A 23260-nucleotide genomic window follows, 5' to 3' on the forward strand; every position below is an offset into this window, starting at 1 on the left:
CCTTAATTTAGGTATTTTTGATATTGCTTTGTGATTTAGACATTTGATTTTTGTTATTAATAAGTGTGGCCGCTTTTATGTGGTGTTTGCTATAATTGTAGGGTATATTGTTTATTGTGAGTGTTTTTATCAGTTTGTTAATTGCTTCTGTTGTGTTCTCTGCATTACTGCATATTTTTATTATTCTGGTTGTTTGGTTTCTAATTGTGTTTCCGTATATGTGTTTTGCAATGTTGCAATCCCAGTGGATGAGCTTTATAGCTGGGAAGTTGAAGTGGTCTCTTTTGTCATAATGTTTAGTTTCAATTTTGTTATTGTTGATAGTGATCTGGCTGTCGAGGTAATATGCTTGTAAGTTGCTGTTTTGGTTGGTCCGTTCTATGCTGAGGTCGGTGGGGTATATTACTTGGGCTAGTGTTTCAAAACCGTCGTGGTTGATGACTAGGACGTCATCGATATATCTAAATATGTTGATTTCTTCTGTTATGTTATTTTCAAAGTGGTGTAAGTATAGGTTGGCAATCGCACTGGAGCAGCATGATCCCATGGCTATTCCTCTGGTCTGTAAGTAGATTCTGTTTCCCATCTTTACGTAGTTATTTTTGACGTTGAGATTGACTAAATCATTCCAGTATTGTTTGTTACAATTTAAACTATTTTGGTGGTTTTGAAAGTAGACTAAAAGGACTTTAATTAAATTGTCATGTGATATGCTGGTGAATAGGTTTTGGAAGTCATAGGTGTATAGGCTTCTTATCTTATTGTTTTTATTTTGGATGTAGTCTAGGCATGTTTTGTTGCTGGTGATTATTTTGGTGCTAGTTATTTCATTGAATATAATTTTAAGTTTGTCTTTCAATAGGTTACTGGAAACTTTTGTATAACTGGTTTTACCTGCTGTTATGAACCTTTTGCCGGTGGGTATTTTGTGGAATTTTGGGATCCAGTAAATGAATGGGTATTTTGTGATTTCTAATTTCAGTTTTAGTTTTTTGTGTAGTGCTATAATCTTCTTATTGATGCTGTTAGGTGTGGATACTATTTGTTTATATATTTCACTGTTGTCCATTTCTTCTTTAATAGTCTCTATGTAAAACTTTTTGCATATTATGCTAAAATTGTTGCTAGCCTTGTCTGTGTTCGTTATAATGAATTTCTTCTGCAGTTCTTTCACCTTGTGTTTAATGACTTTCAAATTGTATTGTTTGACTTGATTCTTTATTGTTAAGACCCCTTGGATTTTGTTCATGATTTTTTCCGTGGTAATGTTTATCCATATTTGGAATGCCTCTATGGGTGTGTTAAATTTGTGTGCAGTTTTGAATGCGAATTGCAGTAAATCCTTGTATATGGATTTACATGTGCTGAATAAATTGGTTGGGCTATTGGGTCTGAATTTTGTTCCTTTTTCCATTATTTCTTTAAGTGTGTAATCCTCTATAATGCTGAGGTCGCCTGTTATGATGTGTTTGTGATGTGGATCTATGTATTTTCTATATTTGTTATCATTGCAGTGGCAAAGTTGTTCCGTATTATTCATATTTTTGATTGTATTTTTGTAGTTACACATGGTTATGCCTATAGGTTTTGTGAAACTATATCTGACTTTAATATTAATGTTTTGGATAGGTAAGAACCCTTTTGTGTTTTCCATAACGTCACGGAAGTTGATGTGGTCGAATGTTCGGTTCAGGAATTTGATGATGCAGTATTCTTTAGTGGCAATGTCTTTGTAATCATCGCCGATTCTGAATTTGAAGACATCTTCTAGGGTATGGTTGAGGTGTATGTTCTTAATCTTCAGTTTTTGGTGAATTCTGTTTAGTGCTTTAAGTTTGCTGATTTTAAGTGTAAATAGGGTGTTGTGTATGTTTTTAACGTTAATAGGTTCCGTATCCCATTCTGTGATGAGCTTATCGAAGTCGTTTAGGCTTTGTGCTTTGCTTTTATTATCTTCGTCAATTTCTTGTTTGATTTTGTTGAGTTTTAATCCATTTTTGTGCCAGTCTTTGTTGAGCTGAAAGATAGTATATGAACATTGTCCGGGGTTGGTGTATGTGAAGTTTCTTCCATTGAATCTGTTATTAAGTCCGTATGGGTATAGTGTTTTGTACATTATTATTAACATGTCCTCCATGTTTTCTCTTTTGGCGGTATTTTCTATTATGGCTAGGATTGCAATAGTTATATTGGTGAATTTGTGCTTTTGAAAGTGCTTGTATTCTATTTCATTGGTGTATTTTTCTGTGGTGTTGGCTTTTGTGGGGTTTTCTCCGTATTTCTTTATTTGTGACCGATGTAGGTTTATTCTTATGTGCAGTTCTGTGCTGGTTTGTCCTATGTATTGTATTCCGCATGTTTTACAAGTAATTAAGTAGATTACATTTTTGGTGTGGCAAAATTTCAGTGCGTTATCGTTGTTTTGTTGGTGTACTCTGTGCATTTGTGGGCATGTTTTCCATAGTTTACTTTTACATTTACTAAATTCTAGTTTTTTCTGGTGTTGATGGATTTCTCTGTAGCTTTCTTTGTGTGGGTATTTATGGTAATCGGATCCGCTCGGTTTTATGTTATTCACTTTTGGTGTGGCGGCATTACATGCTAAATGACCATTTTCAGGAATTATCGGGTCCTGTATGGTCATGTGTGATCCCGGGGTGCAATTTATGCTGTGATACCCGTACAGCATTTTATTTTTATTTGTATTTTCATTCATGTTTATTCCAATTTTCAATGTAATTTGTAATTGTAGGCCCCGGTTCCTTGTGGTTACTCCGTAATACCCTTTGTCTTATTACTATCTTTATTGGTAAATTTAATAATGGCTGTAGTCCCAGTATCTGTTTAGCAATGCTGGGTACTATCAGGTTAATTTATTTTGTGTTTTTATTATTTTAGTTAGTGTCTAATAGATTGTTTTTAATTTGTCACTTGCTACGTTAATGTCATTGCCATGTGGCAATTGAACTATTATACGTGCTTGATATATTTTTTAGTTTGATTGCTTAGATTACTTAAATTTTTGGTATCTATTTTCTATAGGGTATTAAGGTGTATACTGAACAGGAGATTTAGTTAGCGTTTTTAGTCTAACCTATTCCTAGGGGTCTGTGGTGGTGTTCAAATTATATACTATCTAATGAAGTTAGTTATAATTATATTTATTTAACTTTAATTAATATTAATCAATACTAACTAACATTCCCTTACCTGGTCATCTATCTGCCACTTCATCTGGGGCTTTGAGCGGATCGATAGCCAGTTTTAAAGGAATGTCTCATAATTACCCGTTTCTGTTAACTCCTTATCAGTTTTGCCTTATTCGTGAGATTATTTTGCTCTTTTAGATTATTTAATTCATTGAATAAGGATAGTTTGATGTCAATTTGTCTTTCAGTTTAATTTTAATTTTTGAAAATTTTTTTATTCTTAACTTCTATATGAATGTACTCATATATATGTGTGAATATGAATGTACATATATCTGTAAACATATATGAATGTACTCACATATATATATATATATATATATATATATATATATATTTTTTTTTTTTTTTTTTTTTTTTCTTCTAATTCCATGCAGTGAAACCAACTGATGAGGTTTCCAACAGCAAATTCTAAATGGGAAGCATTCAGGGATGTTATCATAAAAGCTATCAACTTCTTTCCATCTGTCATTGTGGAAGTTGATAGCTTAAATAAATTCAAGGAAGAAGTGGAAAAACTTTTGGAGCGAATGGTTGGGTGAAATGGGAAGTTTTTTTGGTTTTTTTTTGGCTGATGCTGTATAAGCTTCTTTCTTGCATCATATGCCACTGCTAATGCTAAAAGCCTTTTTATACCAAGGCTTAGTCCTAAAATGGATGTCAGATGACACTTTTGACGGTTAAGAAAAATGCATGGGATGCATATAAATCATCAAGTGATATAGGTTCTTACAGTAGATATAAACTAGTCAGTAACCAAGTTACAAAGGAGGTTAGACAATTGATGAAGGTATATCAAGCTTAATTTTTAAGTATAGAGATGATGTGAAGGTTCGCAAGGTAGTTAATCATAGTAATCAGAGACAAGCTTGCCTTCTTGCATCATTCGCCACTACTACTTCATCAGAAGGTGATGGTGTGAGGCCACCTGAGAAATATCTATTAATCACCAGTTCAAGATCAAGAGCTCTTCCGGTGTCTAACTTCCTAAATATACACATTTACTTCAGTAGTTCTGGAAGTAGTGTTGTTTACACAGTTAAGTGAAGTGTGTTGACAGAAGAGGTACTCCCTAACATTTCTATTATTGCCTTCCACTTTGTGCTGCTTTTTTCTCTATCAGCATAATGTAAGAAAATATGCTTCTGACAGGATGGCTGTCACTACTGCTGCAGAAAGTATGTAATTGTTTTGTTTTATACTTAATTATTTATGTAAAATGTTTATTGTCTCTATTATTTACATTAAATAATTTGTCTTGATTATTATGTATGTAAAATGGTTTCCCCTTGATTATTATTATCATTTATCTATTTATATATTTTTTGACAAAACAGTAATATATCTATGTGTCTAGTTTGAATTTTCTTGCACTTCCAGTAGTTTTATTAACATGCTAATGGAATGATTAATAGGTTCATGTTTAAAATTTTTTTTTCTGACAGAATTAATAAAAGTTTTGCTACACTGAGAATAAAAAAAAACATTTTTAAATTAAAACGTAACTATTTTCCATTAAAAAAATTACATTTAATACGTAATGAAATTCATCAGTACGTTGGTATACCACAAGCAGCTTTTTTCAGAAATAAAAAGCAATAGGTGAGCGTGCAAGTCCCACGAAACCATTCTTGTTAGGTTTGGGTATGCTACTGCTGTCAGGTTAACAGATTACATTGATTGGTTACTGTTTTGAAAAAAATGGAGATACAGTAATTTTGGTCATCATGCGCTACTTCATATGGTTCACCATGCAATATGTCTATATAAATCTGCTCATAGGATATCAGCACGTTTTGTAAACTGGAAAACCCAAAATAACTCTTAGGAAAATATCACAACACCTCCACCTGAGACTGACTAACTAGAGTCCGAAAAAAAAACCTTTAAGAGTTCCTTAGAAATTTGTCAATCACCCAAAAAAAAGTTAAGGGAGAGTTGTTTAAAACTATTGCAAAGGAATAACAAAAACTATATTAGTTTCTTATAAAAAGTTATTTATACCAACATGTTAAAGTCAGTACTAATATCACTGACAGTCCTCACTAAGGACCCGAGTTACATCAAAAATATGACAGTACATGAGCTGTTAAATATCAAAAAATGTGTAGAGCCCAAAGAAAAAGGTGTGGGCTTCAATTTCAAGATGAATGGGGAATTATAACAGGTCAAGATATTTCTTGGAGTTTGTCAACTGGAATGACAACCGTGTGTTACTGGATACAAATATATTATAGGAGATATATCGCAACATTATGAGGATGTATCACAAAAGAAAGATGCCAAAATGGATGACAAGAGGACTAACATGATTAACAGAGCAAAAAAAATAAATAAATAAAAATAAGCATGTGATCAAAAAAGTATGGGGACTGAACTGTGTTCAGGAAATTAAATTTACAGGCTATTCAATTGGATCTCTTTCAAAGTAGTCACCTTGATTCCAATGCTTCTGCAACTATTGTTCAATTAGTAAATAAATTTGATGAATTTGAGGTATTGCTCAAAACATCAAAGGCAGATATTGTTGGGATATCAGAGACGTGGTGTCACACAGATATAAGGGATGCAGAACTGCAATTTCGGGAGTACAACGTCTACAGAAAGGATAGGAAGGGGGGAGGGGTTATGCTATTAGTTAAGAAACACATAAAAACCAAGGAAGTGAAGCCAGTCGACATCGCCGGACAGTGCAGTGTTGAGTCAGTTTGGTGTGACATAAGCATTGGGAGATCAAAATTGAGAGTAGGAGTGTGCTATAGGCCTAATGACTCTGATGAGTATAATAAGGAACTGTACAGGGAAATAGAGTGGGCCAGTAAATCAGAGAGTCTTATAATGGGAGATTTTAATTTCCCATATATTGACTGGAATTTGGGGGCTGGTTACTCACACACTAGCAGGGCTTTTGTGGATTTATTGGATGATTGTTTTCTACATCAGCATGTTCGGGAGGCAACTAGAGGGAGTAATACTCTTGATTTGATTATCAGCAGTGATTCTTCATGCATTAAGAATCTGCAGATAAATGAACCACTAGGTGGCAGTGATCACAGTGTGCTGAAGTGGGATTTACTCAAAGAGGTAACTACCATTAGGGGTAAAGGGAAGGGTTATTGCTTCCGTAAAGGCGACTACGATGGACTGAGACAGTATTTAAATTCTATACAGTGGGATTAACTGATGATGTTACCAACAGCAAATTCAAAATGGGAAGCATTCAAAGAACTCATCTTGGAAGCTACTAGGCTTTACATACCAACTAAGAAATATTGTTCAAGGTTTAGGCCAAAATGGATGTCAGATGAACTAATGAGGCATATGGCAGAGAAGAAAAATGCATGGGATACATACAAATTAACACATGACACAGAAGCCTATGATAGATACAAGTTGATATGCAACCAAGTTACAAAGGAGGTTAGGCAGGCGAAGGCAGATTATGAGAAATCCTTGGCAAGGGATGCAAAGAAAAACAGCAAAGAGTTCTTTACTTATGTAAACTCTAGAAGGAAGGGGATGAATCAGATTGGTCCACTTGATATTGATGGGTCAACTGTTGATGATCCTGCTCAGGTAGCTAACAAACTAAATGAATATTTTGCATCGACATTCACACATGAGGAGTTATTCAGCGAGGGGAATGCCAGAGGTGTATTCAACTCTAGCAGTAAGCTACAGAATCTTGAAATAACTGGGAGTAAAGTGGAGGAGAAACTGTTGAAGATAAACACAAGAAAGGCACCCGGGGTGGATGGGATCTATCCAGTTATATTAAAGGAGGCAGCAAAGGAAGTAAGCAAACCCTTAGCCATAATTATGAGAGCTTCCTTGGACTCAGGGGAGGTACCCATAGACTGGAAATGTGCAAATGTGACCCCAATTCACAAAGGAGGATCAAAGGCTGAGACAAGTAATTATAGACCTGTGAGCTTAACTTCTGTTCCAGGAAAATTAATGGAGGCACTGGTTAAAGAAGCACTGCAGGATCATTTAGACAAGACTTCAGTTATAGCTCAGACACAGCATGGTTTTGTTAAGGGGAAGTCTTGCCTGACCAACTTGATTGGATACTATGATGCAGTCACAAAAGAACTGGATGCAGGGAATAACTTTGATATTATATACTTGGATCTTAGAAAGGCTTTTGATACTGTTGCACATGGAAGACTGCTACACAAATTGGAGCAGTGTGACATTGGAGGCAAATTGCTGCTATGGATAAAGGGGTGGTTGAGGGGGAGAAGACGGAGAGTGGTAATCAATGGACACTGCTCATCGTGGACTGATGTTATTAGTGGAGTCCCTCAGGGCTCAGTGTTGGGTCCATTATTGTTTTCTGTATTTATAAATGATATTGATGATGGTATATCGGGCTTAATGTCCAAGTTTACAGACGATACAAAGGTTGGCAGGGTTGTCAAGGACACTACTGACACTATGCTGCTGCAGCAGGATCTGGATAGGTTGAGCAGATGGGCTGAGAGGTGGCAAATGAAGTTTAACATTGACAAATGTAAAGTACTACACATGGGAAACAGCAACCCCAGAGCAACGTATCAACTCTGTGGTACTACACTGACAGTGGCAGAGAATGAAAGGGACTTGGGGGTGGTTGTGCAGGCAGATATGAAGTTCTCTGAGCAGTGCAGACGGGCTGCAAGAGTAGCTCATGGAGTATTGTCAATGATATACAGGAATTTTTCCAGCAGGGATAAGGAGGTGATTATTCCATTGTATAAGGCGATGGTCAGGCCACACCTAGAGTACTGTATACAGGTCTGGAGGCCTCATTTCAAGAAGGATGTAGAGCTGCTGGAACGAGTACAGAGAAGGGCAACAAGATTAGTGAATGGAACAAAGGGGTGCTCTTAGGAAGAAAGGCTTAAGTTTTGCAAATTACAGTGTCTGGAGACTAGGCACCAGCGAGGTGATCTGATAGAGGTGTATAAAGCCTTGAATGGTTTAAGCATGCTCAATGCTGATGGGATTCTTCCTCTAGCTCAGAAAAATCACCTGAGAGGGCATAAATTCAAATTGAGGAAAGACAGATGTAGGATAGACGTGCGGAAATTTGCCTTTAGCCAGCAGGTGGTTGGTTGGTGGAACAGACTTCCATGCCTTGTGGTGGAGGTTGATAGCCTAAATAAGTTTAAGGCTCAGCTGGACAGGTATTTTGAACGAACAGAGGGGTGAAGTGGAAGTGGGGTTTTTTTTTTTTTTTTTTTTTTTTTTGGCTGATGCTGCATAAGCTTGCTTTCTTGCATCAAATGCCTCTACTAATGCTAATCTCAACCAGCTGGGCCTTTGTGACTAGAGAATGGAAGCCAGCTGGAGTTGTGAACATTAATATCACCAAGGAAAATTACCTCACTGTTAGGAAAGTTGGACTGGAGAAAGTCAAGTTGCAAAGAGAGGAAGTCAAAGAGCTCCAAGTAATTAGTGGAGTTAGGAGAATAGTGGAGACAACAGATGAATTTGACAGAATGAGGTAGAGAGATTTTAAGCCAGAGAAGGTCGAAAAGAGGAGACTCCAAATTACCAAGTCGCTGACAGGAAATATCGGAATGGACATATGCACAAATATCACCGTTGAGGTGAAAGGAATCATACAGCGAATAATTTTGGCAACTGAGATGAGCAGTGGTTGAATCAACTGATAACTGGGATTCTGTCAGAAAAAGTACATGAGGTTTGGCAGACTGCAAGTGGAAATGGACATCATTGAGATTAGAATTGAGACCACGTATATTGGTGAAATGAACTAGGAAGTGTTTGAGAGGTTTAGATATTTTTGCAGATAAGTTTGCTCTATTAGTTTGAATATTCATGGTGTATTCAGTAGTAAGAAAAAGTGGGGAGTGGACAAGCTGTATAAAGTAATGAAATTTTTGGATATGGTGTACACATGGTAAGAATATACCCAGATCCTTGACATAACGTGGCCTCGACAATGCCCTTCACACACACATACACACACACTACTCGGACTCCCTCCAGTCACTATTTGGCAGAGTAGAGGTAGCAAAATTATACACTAGCTGATCCAGAAGCCTCCTAAAGAGTTACCAATAGGTTCGGTCCGGTGTACCAACTAGTGGCCAGCCTGTGAACACTGTTTTAGAGCTGGTGCCTCGAAATGTAAAGAAGTTTGGATCTCACCATTATGTCCAGCATAACCTCAAAAGACATCAGTCATACTTCATGATAGAAGAGATGGGGAAGGGTTGACCAGAACTTAGCTCTGGAGACTAAACATGGGTTCCACCACTTCAAGCCTCAAATAAACAAAGTGGTGGTAATACACCAGTTGATGAGAGTCATCTATCACCTAGTAAGAGTATCCTTTTGGAACCCCAGTTAATCTTCTTCTTCTCTGATCTGATCATTTTGGAAAGGGATTTTGTCGATGTTCTCTGATCCTTTTCAAAAAAAAACTATCCTTCCTAAAATGAAGTTTACAAACCTGTATGCAGTATTCCAGATGCAGACAAACCACTGCCTTTTACAATGGTATCATCACCTCTTTATCCCTGATAGAAAAATTTCTGTATATCACTGAGAAAAAAGTCTTCTAGCACCCTGTTTGCACTGCTCAGTGAATTTAGTATTCATATTAGTAGTGTCAAATGATACAAGAAAGCAAGCACATAAAGCATCAGCAAAAAAAAAAAAATTTCCTACATCACTTGACCAGAGAGCCTCCAATAATTTCTCTAATTCTTCCTTCAATTTATTCAAACTGCCCATTTCCACAACAATAGATGGAATTTTGTTCTAGCAATCAACCACTCACTGGCTAACAGCAAACTTCTGTAATCATTCTCAAATAAATTTAATTCCATCTAATGCGTGTAGTCTGACAAAGAGGAAGAATGCCATCAGCACTGAATTTGTTCAATCCATACAAAGCTTTAAAAATTCAAAGACTTACATTATTTCGCATTACAAGAATGCCAAAAAACACTTCTACTATTTCAAGAATGCAACATGGGATGCACTGTGAGATATCTGTTCTTCTTTTCCTTGGTTGGATGTTGGATTACTGTCTTAAATCTCCTGATGTAAATGCTTGCGTAGATTGCGTCAGTGAAATTATTCTTGTAGGGATGAAATCTTTTATTCCACACTCCACCTTAAAACCTCATCCTTTATCTAAATCTTGATTTTCCAATAAATGAACTACGGCTTTTCAAGATAAGAATGTTGCATTATCATATATGGCTTGCATCCAAATTTCCAAGTTCATTTTCTGCCTATACTAAAGCTCACAACAATTGTAAAGCAACTATTAATCGGTCCAAACTAGATTTTGAACAGGCTAAGAGTAGAAACTTGCTTCTTGTCCAAATGGCAGTTGAGCATTCTGGTATCTTGACAAATTAGCCACAACTTTTGCCCATCTCGATTCCCGGTTCTGTCAAAACCATGTGGTTCTACTGCCACATCAGCTAAAGCTAACCTGCTAGCATGCTACTTTTCTTCTAACTCACATATTGACAATCTTGGTAAACCACCTGCTACCATTCCCAGTATGATCCGTTCAATGCCTCCTGTGGTCTTCCATCAGAAGAATTTTTACAGTCTTGATGCCAAGAAAAATGCCAGGTCCTGAAGATATTTCTCCAGTAGCTCTTTAAACCTGTGCTCCTGAACTTACACCTGTTCTGTGTCACTTTTTTACATCTTATTCCACTAGTGTTTTTCCTTCTGCTTGGAAATTTGCTCGTATGACTTGTCCAATGGAAAGGTTTGGTGAAACTCAAGCAGTTTCTTTTAGCATTTTGATTGTGTTTGGCATAAAGTTCTTCTAAATAAACTTCCATCTTATGATTACCAACTGTTTTTTTTGGAAAAGTGTATCCAGTTTTCTCTGGATGCTCACTGTGGGTGATGGCAGACAACTGTCTTCTAACTTCTCCACTAATGCTGGTGTTCCGCAAGGTTCAGTTGTTTCACCCACTCTTTTCCTCTTGTATATTAATGACCTTCTTCCATTGATGGGAAATCCTATCCATAGTTTTACTAATGATAGCACATTGCATTTCACATTCCAGTTTGAGAAATCTTATTATACACAAACAGCTTCAACTTCTCGAATATCCACTACCAATTCCTTAAATTGCTGACCTTCAGGTAATTCTCTAATGCGGCAAAGATAACCTGGGATTGTGCCCCATGGCAATTAGGTTAATTAATGATCCATCTCTTACAAAGTCTATCCACTCTGTCTCAGACATTGTTTCTGCTGCATGCTTTTTCTATAGATACTTCCATGGCCAGTGTTCTTCTGGATTGGCTTCTATAATTCCCCCTCTCTCTTCCAAACTAGTTCATACATGTGCTGCAACCACTCAGCATCCTTTTACTGTCCAACTTCAAACTCACAAAACAAATTTGTCTTCCTCATTTATTCCTTCAACTTCCATTTTCTGGAACAACCTCCCTTCACACATATTTCCTGAAAATTACAATCTATGGAAATTCAAGTCTAATGACGAGTATCTTTTTTCATCATCTCAACCTTCAATCTATACATGATACTAAGCACTTCAGGTTCTAATACCTTTCTTGTTTAGGTTTTTATTTTAAAAAAATCATCTAATCTGCTTAGTTTATCTAAATCTGGAAGTAGCATACCCTGACTGTTGTCAGTAACCATCGTGCCAGACTTTTGTAACATATATCATCAGCAAACTTAGAAAAAACTTTAAATCCCAACATCAGTACCATTTATAAATCTTAAAAACAGTAAGAGGCCCAACAAGGACTACTAGCACTGAGCAGTAGCTATTTATAACAATTCTGTCTTCTACCACTTAACCATCTCTTTATTTACAGGCTACGCCAGAACTTTCCAGGCTATCGCAACACCATGGTATGTTGCGTCATATCCCAAAGGGTGTCACAAACTTTTTCCATTATATCAGCATTGTTTTCATTCTTATATCCTTTTACTACATGCATTGGTATAACTGATTGATTAAATATAATTATTAATCAATACATAAAAATTACTGATTATTTCTTCACACATTTCATACTTGGTCAATGACTGCCAAACACTGTCTTTCTCTCTGAAAGTCAATAACTGACCTAGATGATTTCAAATAGCCTTGGTTAAGCTTGTGTCAGGTAGCGCGCACGCGCGCACACACACACACACACACATCCTTGTTTACACGTTTTTCACCAGAAATAAAGGAAGCTGCACACTGTTGCACTTACCATTAACAAAAAGGGTGAGGTGTCAAATTACATTTGACATATACATCGTGAGTCAGCATCAAAAAAGTCTGGAAAGCACTGGATTCTGAGTTCAGAATCCAGTGCTTTCCAGACCTTGAGTTCAGAATACAGGTTTGGAAGCCTCATTTTTAATACTGATGTGGATCTCTTGGGATGGGTGCAGAAAACAGCAAAGAGATTAGTCAAGGACACAAAAGGGTACTCTGAAATCATAAAAGATTTTACTTCTACAAATTGCAGTGCTTGGAAACTAAGCACTTTGCATGAAGATCTCACTGAAGTATTTAAGGCTCTTTAAAGAGTCTGATATAGCGAAAATGAATAATTTGAATAAATTTAAGGCAATACTGGACAAAGTATTAGAAGGAGCAGACATATGATGTGAATATTTTTTTGTTTTTTTGGGCTGATGCTTTATAAGTCATGCTGGATAGAGTGCATGATGTCAAATTTTCAAATGATATGACAACTGGTAGAGCTTCTTTATTTGGATTAATAAAGAACCAAGCAGCATTTCTTCAGGATGACTTGGAGAGGCTTCAAGGATAGTCAGAAAAGTGGTCACGACATTTTAATGCTGCAAAATGCAATGTCTAACATTTAGGGAACAGCAACCCCAAAATAGCTTACACACTTGGCAGAATGAATTAAAAACAGGGAAAAAAGGGATTTAGAAGCTACAATATGGATGGATATGAACTTTTCTAATTTTGTTGTTATTTGGTTTTTAGGAGCATTAGCAACTAAGACCATATTGCTACGCGGATATGCAGTGGTCATTCCCTGACCTTTCTGCATCCTCCGTATTTGGTGGTCACAGACTCCAACCCCGGTCTAATCAAGAAGCGTGTGCTGCGCACTGCTGCTCCTGCCCACGGAGGTGCCGAAGTTTCCTAAGCAGTACAGACTGGCTTCAAGGAAGGCCCATGGTGGCCTTTGACAACTTATTGAACATTTTCTTGTGGTAATAGGGAGATGATAATCCTACTGTATAAGGCAATTGTAAAACCACATTTTTAGGTATGGAGACCCACCTAAAAGTGGTATAAGAGCTGCTTGAAAATATCCAAAAGATAGACAACCTACTCAGCAAGATCTGCAAAAGGAAACCCATGTGAGGAAAGACTTTGAACAGTATGTGAGTTACAGAGCTTGGCAACCATACACCTTAGAGTTAGTTAGTTGAGTTTTATTGGCGCATCAGCAACTTAGGCTATAATGCGCACACCTTAGAGGGACCTGATTGAGGCCTATAAGACTTTGAGAGGGGATAGTAAAATGAATAAAGGTGAAATTTTCACTCATAAATAATTCTAGAACTAGGGGTCATAAATTCAAATTACACAACAAGGAAACAGGTTTATGGATTGTAGGAGTTTTCTTTTAGTCAGCAACTTATTAATTAATGGAATAAATTGGTAGTTGACAGCTTGAGAAAATTCAAAGGTCAACTAGATCATTTTGTCAAGAGGGAAATGCATAGGTAGTATATTCTCTTTTTTATATATTTTATTTTTTGTTGTTTTTATCATTTTTCCTTTTTGACTGGCATAAAAAAGAGATGGATTCTTTGCACTACATGGCTAATGCACTAATATGAGATTGAATTAAAAAGAGAAGAGGAACAAGAGGATTTAAGTGCAACAATATGGATGGACACCAAGTAGTCTGAGCAGTGAAGACAGCAGCAAGGAATGGTGTCCTATCGATGATTTATTGAATTTTCTTGTAGAGACAGGGAAGTGATAATCCCACTTCCTAAAGCAATTGTAAGATAAGTAGAATATGAGAATTGTTAATTTCTGTTAAGTTAAAGATAAAACTTTGCTACACACAAATAGTAGTAGTATTGGCATGTGATGCAAGAAAGCAAGTGTATGAGCTTATGCAGCATCAGCCAAAAAAAAAAAAAAAATCATACCATTCCCTCCAAATGCCTGTCCAGTTCCTCCTTAAATTTATTTAACCTATCAACTTCCACAACGACAGATGGAAGTTTGTTCCAGAAATTAACCACCCGCTGGCTAAAGGCAAATTTCCGCACATCTATTCTACATCTGTCTTTTCTTATTTGAATTTATGTCCCCTTAGGTTCGTAATCTGAACAAGTGGAAGGATCCCATCAGAATTCAGCGTGCTCAATCCATTCAAGGCCTTATACACCTCAATCAGATCACCACACAGGTGCCTAGTCTCCAGCCACTGCAATTTGCAGAATTTAAGCCTCTCTTGGTAAGAGGATCCCTTCATTCCCCTGACCAATCTTGTTGCCCTTCTCTGTACACGCTCAAGCAAATCTACATCCTTCCTAAAATGAGGCCTCTAGACCTGTATGCAGTACTCAAGGCGTGGCCTGACCATGCCTTATACAGAGGGATAATCATCTCTTTTCCCTGCTAGCAAAATTCCTATATATCATTGACAAAACCCCGTGACCTGCCCTGGCAGCCTGTCTGCATTGCTCAGAAAACTTCATATCTGACTACACAATTACTCCCAGGTCTTTTTCATTTTCTACCACCTTAAGTGTAGTACCACACAGTTGGTACATTTCTCTGGGGTCACTTCTACCCATATGCAGTACTTTGCATTTGTCAAGGTTAAACTTCAGTTGCCACTTCTTAGCCCATCTGCCCAAATTTTCTAGATCCTGTTGCAGTAGCACAGTGCCATTACTGTCATTAACAATCTTGCCAACTTTTGTATCATCTGCAAACTTCGACACTAAGCCTGATATACCTTCATCAATATCATTGATAAATATACAAAACAACAGTAGACCCAACACTGAACCATGTGGGACTCCACTAATAACATTAGTCCATGAAGAGCAGCACCCATTAATTACCACCCTCTGTCTTCTGCAACTCAGCCATCCTTTTATCCATTGTAGCAACTTACCCTTAATACCATTCTGTTCCAATTTGTACAATAGTCTTCCATGCGCAACAATGTCAAAAGCTTTGCTGAAATCCAAATATACGACATCAAAATTATTTTTTGCATCCAGTTCCTTTGTAACCACATCATAATATCCTATCAAATTTGTCAGACAAGACTTTCCCTTAACAAACCCATGCTGTGTCTGAATTATTGCTGCAGTCTTCCAGATGATCCTGCAATGCATCTTTAACCACTGACTCCATTATTTTACCCGGAACAGAAGTTAAACTAACTGGTCTGTAATTACTTGTCACCCTTTGACCCCCCCCCCCTTTGTGAATTGGGGATACATTTGCACATCACCAGTCCGTGGGGACCTCCCCTGAGTCCAAGGATGCTCTCATAATTATGGCTAAGGGTTTGCTTTGTTGTTTTGCCGCCGCCTCTAATATAACTGGATAGATCCCATCCACCCCAGGTGCCTTTCTTATGTTTAACTTCAACAATTTCTCCTCCACTTTGCTCTCAGTTATTACAAAATCATTAAGCACCCTGCTATAATTTGATAACCTTCTGCCCTTTTCAAACCTTAATTCCTCATGTGTGAATGTAGATGCAAAATACTCATTCAGTTTGTTTGATATCCGAGCAGGATCATCAACAGTCGAACCATCGATATCAAGTGGATCAATCAGATTCATCCCCTTCCTTTTAGAGTTTATATAAGTAAAGAAATCCTTGCTGTTTTTCTTAGCATCTTTTGCCAAAGATTTCTCATAATCTGCCTTCGCCTGCCTAACCTCCTTTGTGACCTGATTACAGACTAGCTTATATCTGCCATAGGCTTCTGAGTCGCTTGATAATTTATATGCATCCCGTGCATTTTTCTTCTCTATCACGAGTCTCATTAGTTCATTTGATAACCATTTAGGCCTAAATCTTGAACAATATTTCTTAATAGGTATGAAACTTTTAGTCGCATCCACGATTAATTCCTTGAATGCTTTCCGCTTAGAATTTACTGTTGGTAACATCATCAGTTGATCCCACTGTACAGAATTTAAAAACTGTCTGGGACCACTGCACTCACCTTTATGGAAGCAAAAACCCTTTCCCTTATCCCTGATGGTAATTATATCTTTAAATAAATCCCACATCAGTACACTGTGATCACTGCCACCTAGTGGTTCCTTTATCTGCAAATTCTTAATACACGAATGATCACTGCTGATAACCAGATCAAGAGTATTAGTTGCCCTCTCTAGTTGCTTCTCAAACATGCTACTTCATGTTCTGACAAATGGATATCTTAATGCTGTGAAAGGCTTCTCAGTGAATATTCTTCAGTGTATACTGAAGTAGTAAGTGAGGTCTCTCGGTGATCAGTGCTCGGACCTCTCTTGTTTCTTATCTTCTAAAGTGATACTAATCAGACAATACAGGAGAACTGTCAAAGTGTGTTAATGACTTGAAGGTTGGAAGGGTGATTAACAATCATAACCAAGCTATGCTGTTCGAAAAGATTTGGAAAAACTACACGTATGGGCTGAAAAATTACAATTCAAGTTTAATGCTAACAATGCAAAATACTGCACTTGGGGAACAGAAATCCAAGATTTGTTTATAAATTATGGGAAGAGAAAGACAGATCACAATACAGAAAGACAAGAAGTTCAACAAGTAGTATATTCAAGTGGCAAGAAGGTCACATGGTATTTTTCTGTCATTAATCTGAATTTTGAAAGCAGAGAAAATGAGATTACTATTCCTCTCTAAAAGATGGAGCAACCGCACTTAAAATACTATATCTAGGTCTGAAGGCCACATTTAAAAAAATATAGAGAACGTCTAAAGAAGGTGCAAAGAAGGGTAACTAGACTGGTGGAGAGTGCTAAGCAGTACACTATGAGGAACAGCTTAGAGGATACTGTATGGTCTTCAGAACTTAGTAACTGGATACTTTGGGGGGATATGATTGAAGTGTATATGGATGTGGGGGGAGTTAGTAAAACGAATGAGGGTGGAATGTTCTCAGTGAAAAGTGAGAAGAATCAAGAGGGGAAAAACAGTAGACTAGACCTTACAAAGTTTACCTTTGATTGTTATGTCGTGAGACACTGGGATAAGGTAATTGCAAGAGTGGCTGAAACAGACAGTCTGACAAAGTTCAAGGAAGAACTGGAGGCACTTTTTTTCACAATGAGAATAATGGATGTTTCTTTTTTGGTAGATGAGAATAGGTTTGCTTCCTTGCATCATTATGCCATTTTAATACTAATACTAAACTTTAAGGCAGCTTCATTTTAGAAGTTAAACAAGCATTAAATTGTGGGAAGCATCACACATTTAAGTGATATGCACACATTAGTCCCATCATTGCAAATATTTCCTTAATCATAAAAGTTAAAACACTATTACCAACGTAAGCCATTTCAAGCCTCACATTATTACTGATATGCACAGGATGTGAACTGTTTGTTTTTTTTTTAAATCTAACAGAGTGATACTGACAAAGCTCTACAAATAAAAACATTTGGGAACTGGACATCTATCTTAAGCTCTAATGCCTTAGGATAGATGTCCTTTAAGACGAGGTGTTTAAGACATTAATAGGGTTCCACAACCTAAATACTAATAGCATCATCCTTACTCTTTCTCAGGAAACCCACACAAGGGAGCATAAATTTAAAATGAATGGTAGGAATTTGTTCAAGAACAAATATGCAGAAGTTTGCCTTCAAGCCAGAGAGTAAGAGATTATTGGAATAAACTTCAACCTAGTTTTTGTGGGGTCAGAAAGTCCAAATAACTTTTTTTTCACAATGAGAATAATGAGTGCTTTTTTGATAGATAACAATAAGTTTGCTTCCTCGAATCATTATGCTATTTTAATTCTAATACTAAACTTTAAGGCAGCTTCATTTTAGAAGTTAAACAAGCATTAAATTGTTTCAGCATTGTGCATTTAAGTCATATGCACACATTAGCCACAGAATTTCAAATATTTCATTAATCATAAAAGTTAATATACTATTACCAATGCAAGCCATTTCAAGCCTCATATTATTACCAATATACACAGGATGTGAACTGTTTTATTTTAAAATCTAACAGAAGTTAAATTAACAGTAATTAATACAGCAACCCTTGAAAAGAGGCTGCCTAGCACACATGAGTGTTATGCTGGGCAGCAGAACACTTATACTGCCTATAAATTCTAAAAAATATATATTATGAATTCCATAGCTCCAAAGTAAACAGCTATGGCACAAAGGTGTAAATAACTATTTTATTCCTTTCAATATCTTAAAAAAATTACATGTTTACATAGCAATTTGCATTTATACCATTTCTTTACTTGAAAATTATCAATATATGTTAATTTTCAATGTAACAATAACTTTAATATTCCAACGATAAAGAAAAAATTAAAATCTGGCATACTTTCATCACTAATACCTATTGCAGGAATTAGATCACATACTTCATATTATTATTATTATGCATGAAAATAAGTTTCTAATTATATGACAATTAAACCCATAAAACAAGCTCAACAAGCACATACAATTAATGTTTCAAAAAAAAAAAAAAATCTCTCATTGCCTTTACTAAAATAAAATAAGTACAGAATTTTATAAGGAAATATTTTAGTAATCCAAATGCTCATTATATTTAACACTAATTGATCATCTCAGGAAAGAGGTAAAGAAAATTTATACACAGGAATGTTATCCATTATATAAAATGTATCCAGTTGTGTATTTACATAAAATGACTGTAAAGTACAACAATACGCCAATTGCTTTTATTCATTTTTCAGTGCTCCCAACCATTAGCTATAATAATTAGTGCATCCTCAAATTCAAGAGCAGTCCATAAAAACTGTAAATATGCAACTTTCTTGCCTATTCACACAGATGATTCAATAAAGTAATTACAGGTATACAAATTGACTTCTGTGCAAGGGAAAATTATGAAGCCCACAGATAAAGAAGTAATGCAAGATCTGGATAGGAATGGAGCTATAAGGCAATCATGGCATGGATTTTTCAAGGAAGACCATGACTGATTAATCTGATTAATGACTATGAGGTTACCACAAAGGAACTGAATTAAAATAATTTTGACATCATTTACTTATATTTTAGCAAAGAATACTGAATGAATTTTACATAAATTGAAAATATGTGGCATTAGTCACATGATCTATAGTAGAGAGAGAGGCTTACAAATGGTCACTTCTTGTCATAAACAGATGTTACAAGTGGGGTCCCACAAGGTTGTGCTGGGTCCCTTATTTTCACTCATATTTATTAATGACTGAATTTAAAGTTTAATGTTCTAAGTTTTCTAATGATAAAAAGTGAAGGTATCATCAGCAAACTTAGATGATGCAGTAGATACATGCTTCCCAGCTATCTTCCATTCAAATTTCATTTATTGAAGTATAACACTGATAAATGCAAGGTGCTACACTGGAGTAGCAGTAATTCCTGGATAACAATAAAACTGGGCAGCATCAAATTGCCCAACTACTATACAGTTTGATATAATATTCTCTGAACAGTTCAACTAGACTACTATGCCAGTTCATGGGTTCTATTAACAATATGTGTGAATTTTGCTATCATGAACAAGGAGGTAATTATCCTGTTATAAAAAGCAATAGTAAGACCACATCTTGAATAATGCATGCAGATCTGGAAACCTTGTTTTAGAAACACATACCCAAAATGATACAGAGATGAGCAACAAGATTAGCCGGGAACGCAAAGGCCATTGTTAGCAAGAAAGAGTTCAGCTCTGCAAATGAAAACATTTGGGAACTGGACATCTATCCTAAGATCTAACTGAGGTGTTTAAGGCATTAAAAGGGTTGCACAACCTAAATACTGATAGCATCTTTACTCTTTCTCAAAAAACTCACACAAGGAGCATAAATTTAAACTGAAAAAGAATGGTTGGATTTTTTTTAAGAACAAATATGCAGAAGTTTGACTTCAGCCAGAGAGTAACAGATTATTGGAATAAACTTCTACCTAGTTTTTTTGGGGTCAGGAAGTCCAAATAAACTTCAAGGAAGACTGAACAAATTATTAGAAGGGATGCGCAAAATGAAATGAGTAAAAGCAGTTTTTTTGTTGTTGTTATATAAGTTCACTTATTCCCATAATTTTGCCAACACTAATCTTGCTCTTTTATGGGAACTCTTCTTCTGTTTTGACAACCCTTCTGAATGTGTCATACTTCTCATTTCTCCAAATATTTTTAGAAACAAATAGTGAGGTAGAATCTTAAGAATATTTGAGGAACAATACAATGAATGCACAATAGTTGATATGATGAACTTTAAACGTAAAAAGATTGACAAATCAGACCAAACTTTTCCATTCTTTTTTATTTGCAACACTTAAATCTAATATATTAAATCTATAACATAACATTAAAAACAAAACAAAAAAAAAAAAGTAATTTTATTAACAATTTTAAATCCCACAAAATAATGTGTCATTATGCCCAGTGAGAACATTTCAAAGCTGTAATGGATTTTGATAACTAAGATGTGTCTCAGTTATTCTTTATATCTTATATAATGCCATTCTCTGATCTGTTTTATCAACTATTTGTAATGAAATTTCCCTTGCTTTCTCAAGAAATGTTTCTCATTTCAACCTGTAAGTGTATTCGAGTTGAAAGCTTGCTTCTTGACATTGATCCACATCCAACTAATTCTTATTTATATCCTTTCTTTATATAATTAAATTTCATAGGGCATAAAGATGCACACCCTTAAATGTCTACAGTAGATCTGTCTTAAAATCAGGGCTGCATCAAGGATTTAAGTATCTGAATGCATGCAAGAAAATGGTGCCTCTCCTCACTACATGAAGTGTCCAACTGACTATATATATTCTCTCATCCATGAGAGCTGGTGTGATCCCTCTATGTGATCCCTTCCAGGATTCTATTTTTTCTAATCTGCTTTTTCATTCTACCATTTTTTCCCGTCATACACACAGCATCCCCCCCCCCAGCAAACTACTCTGCATGATGGCCAAAAACCACTTGTAAAAATCCATATTGTCTCAACTCTATGAATCACACCTGTAATCTAGTGTTTCCTGTCCCATTTCTTTTTCATTTCCTCACTGACTACAGTGGTTATGGTGGCAAATCAAAGGGATGAACATTATTATTATTATTATTATCATCCATATGGTGCAAGGAAGCCTGAGGCTCATGGCACACCAGCCAAAAAAAAAAAAAAATTCTGAATCAGAGAGAGAGAGAGAGAGAGGGGGGGGAGTCAGAAGTAGAAGAGAAGAAAGAGAAGAATTCACCAAGAAAGAGAAGAATGGTGATATCCAGCTCAGGACCCCTGGTTTTAACTAATAATCAGGGGACTCTTTAGACTTTTTCATCCTACCATAATTTTTTTTTTGCAACAGGGTACACAGTATTTCCCTCTCCTCAACTACTTTGCACAACAGCCAAAATGTACTTGTAAAAATCTATACCATTCAACTCTGGATCACACCTATATTCTAATGTTTCTTCATACCCTTTCTTTTTAATTTCCCCACCGACCATAGTGTTTATGGTGACAAATCAAAGGGATTAGCTTAACTAATAATTTGGAGACTCCAACTTAAAAATGTAAGAGTAATATACTGTTTTAATCATTGTTTACATGGCCAATCTACTTTCACTCCCCCAATGCACTGTTATTTTTATAATTTATAAGCTATTACCTGCAATCCTTTCTTTTTAGTAGTGACATCCTTTATGCTGTTCTAAGCTCTTAACATAATGGCATTTTCTTACTTTTGTTTCATTACATGAGATTTTCAGTTGCCTTTCGTTAATACTAAACCCAGATGTCACTCATGCACCACAAGCTACTCTTTTCATAACATGCAGCCAGACTACATATATATATATATATATATATATATATATATATACATACATACACACACACACACACACACACAGTTTCAATGCAGAATATCATCTGTTTACCTGGCTACTGATGTAACTGCCTCCTTCCACAAATTTGTAGGGGTGGAGGGGTAGACCTTAGAAACCTCTTCATCAGATGTCTCACACTATAGGCGCATACAATAAAAACAGGAAACTTAAAAATACATGTTCGTTTATGTTGCGTTAGTGAAACAGAAACCTCTTCTTTTTTTTCTTTTTTTGGAAGAATGAAGAGTTTCTGTACAGGGATATATTCTGAAGTTCAGCCATACTTTATTATAATGAATAACAAGTTAAAATCTTGATAGTTTAATTTAGATCTGTTTGGCTGCTACACAACACAATTTGAAGAAACAACAACAGAAATGCCAAATTTAATATTTAAAAAAGCTTAATCAACTTACCCTATTCAGAATCCTATTAAAAGTTACATATTTCGGCACCCCATCCTCAACCTCCAGCAAGATAACCAGCCACTGTTTCTATCTCCATTGTACAGTTTCTAGGAAACATCGCATAAGAGTGATGCAAGAAAAAAAAGGAGAAACCGCAAGAATCAACATTCTTCGTAAACAATTTTATATATACACATATAATTAACTATATAAGAGCGAAGTTTATATTATGCGCCAATTATGTACACACTACCCACGAGAATTCTTTCACAGAATGTAAAACTACGTTAATTGGAATTTTTAAAGCGCCACTGTTCCACTGATAACAAGATCAGTTACAATAAACTCAGTTTTGGAAATAATCCAAAACGTGAATGAACTGAATGTTCCCTAAACTATAACATATTCCCGCTGCACGTATTCTAATAGTAATCCCTAATTATATGACATACGACATTGCATGAAGAAACTGAAGTTAGGAAGTTGGTAATTTAGAATGAATAATTAGCCACTGAAGAATCCTATAATGAAATCGCT

At 36.0% G+C, this 23260-nt stretch overlaps 1 protein-coding gene across 3 annotated transcripts in view; it reads right to left on the minus strand.

Annotated features, from left to right (window-relative positions):
* LOC150086503 (multiple PDZ domain protein-like) overlaps positions 1-22965 on the minus strand; it is a 431516-nt gene extending 408551 nt beyond the window's left edge. For all 3 annotated transcript variants that reach the window (XR_016546894.1, XM_090372609.1, XM_090372607.1), the window contains exon 1: positions 22733-22965. The gene's annotated coding sequence lies outside the window, so the exon portion shown is untranslated. The remainder of the gene's footprint in view (positions 1-22732) is intronic.
* Positions 22966-23260: the final 295 nt, after the last annotated feature.

Source organism: Mastigoproctus giganteus, chromosome 4 (genome assembly GCF_048544385.1).
Source record: "Mastigoproctus giganteus isolate SK-2022 chromosome 4, ASM4854438v1, whole genome shotgun sequence".
NCBI lineage: Eukaryota > Metazoa > Arthropoda > Arachnida > Uropygi > Thelyphonidae > Mastigoproctus > Mastigoproctus giganteus.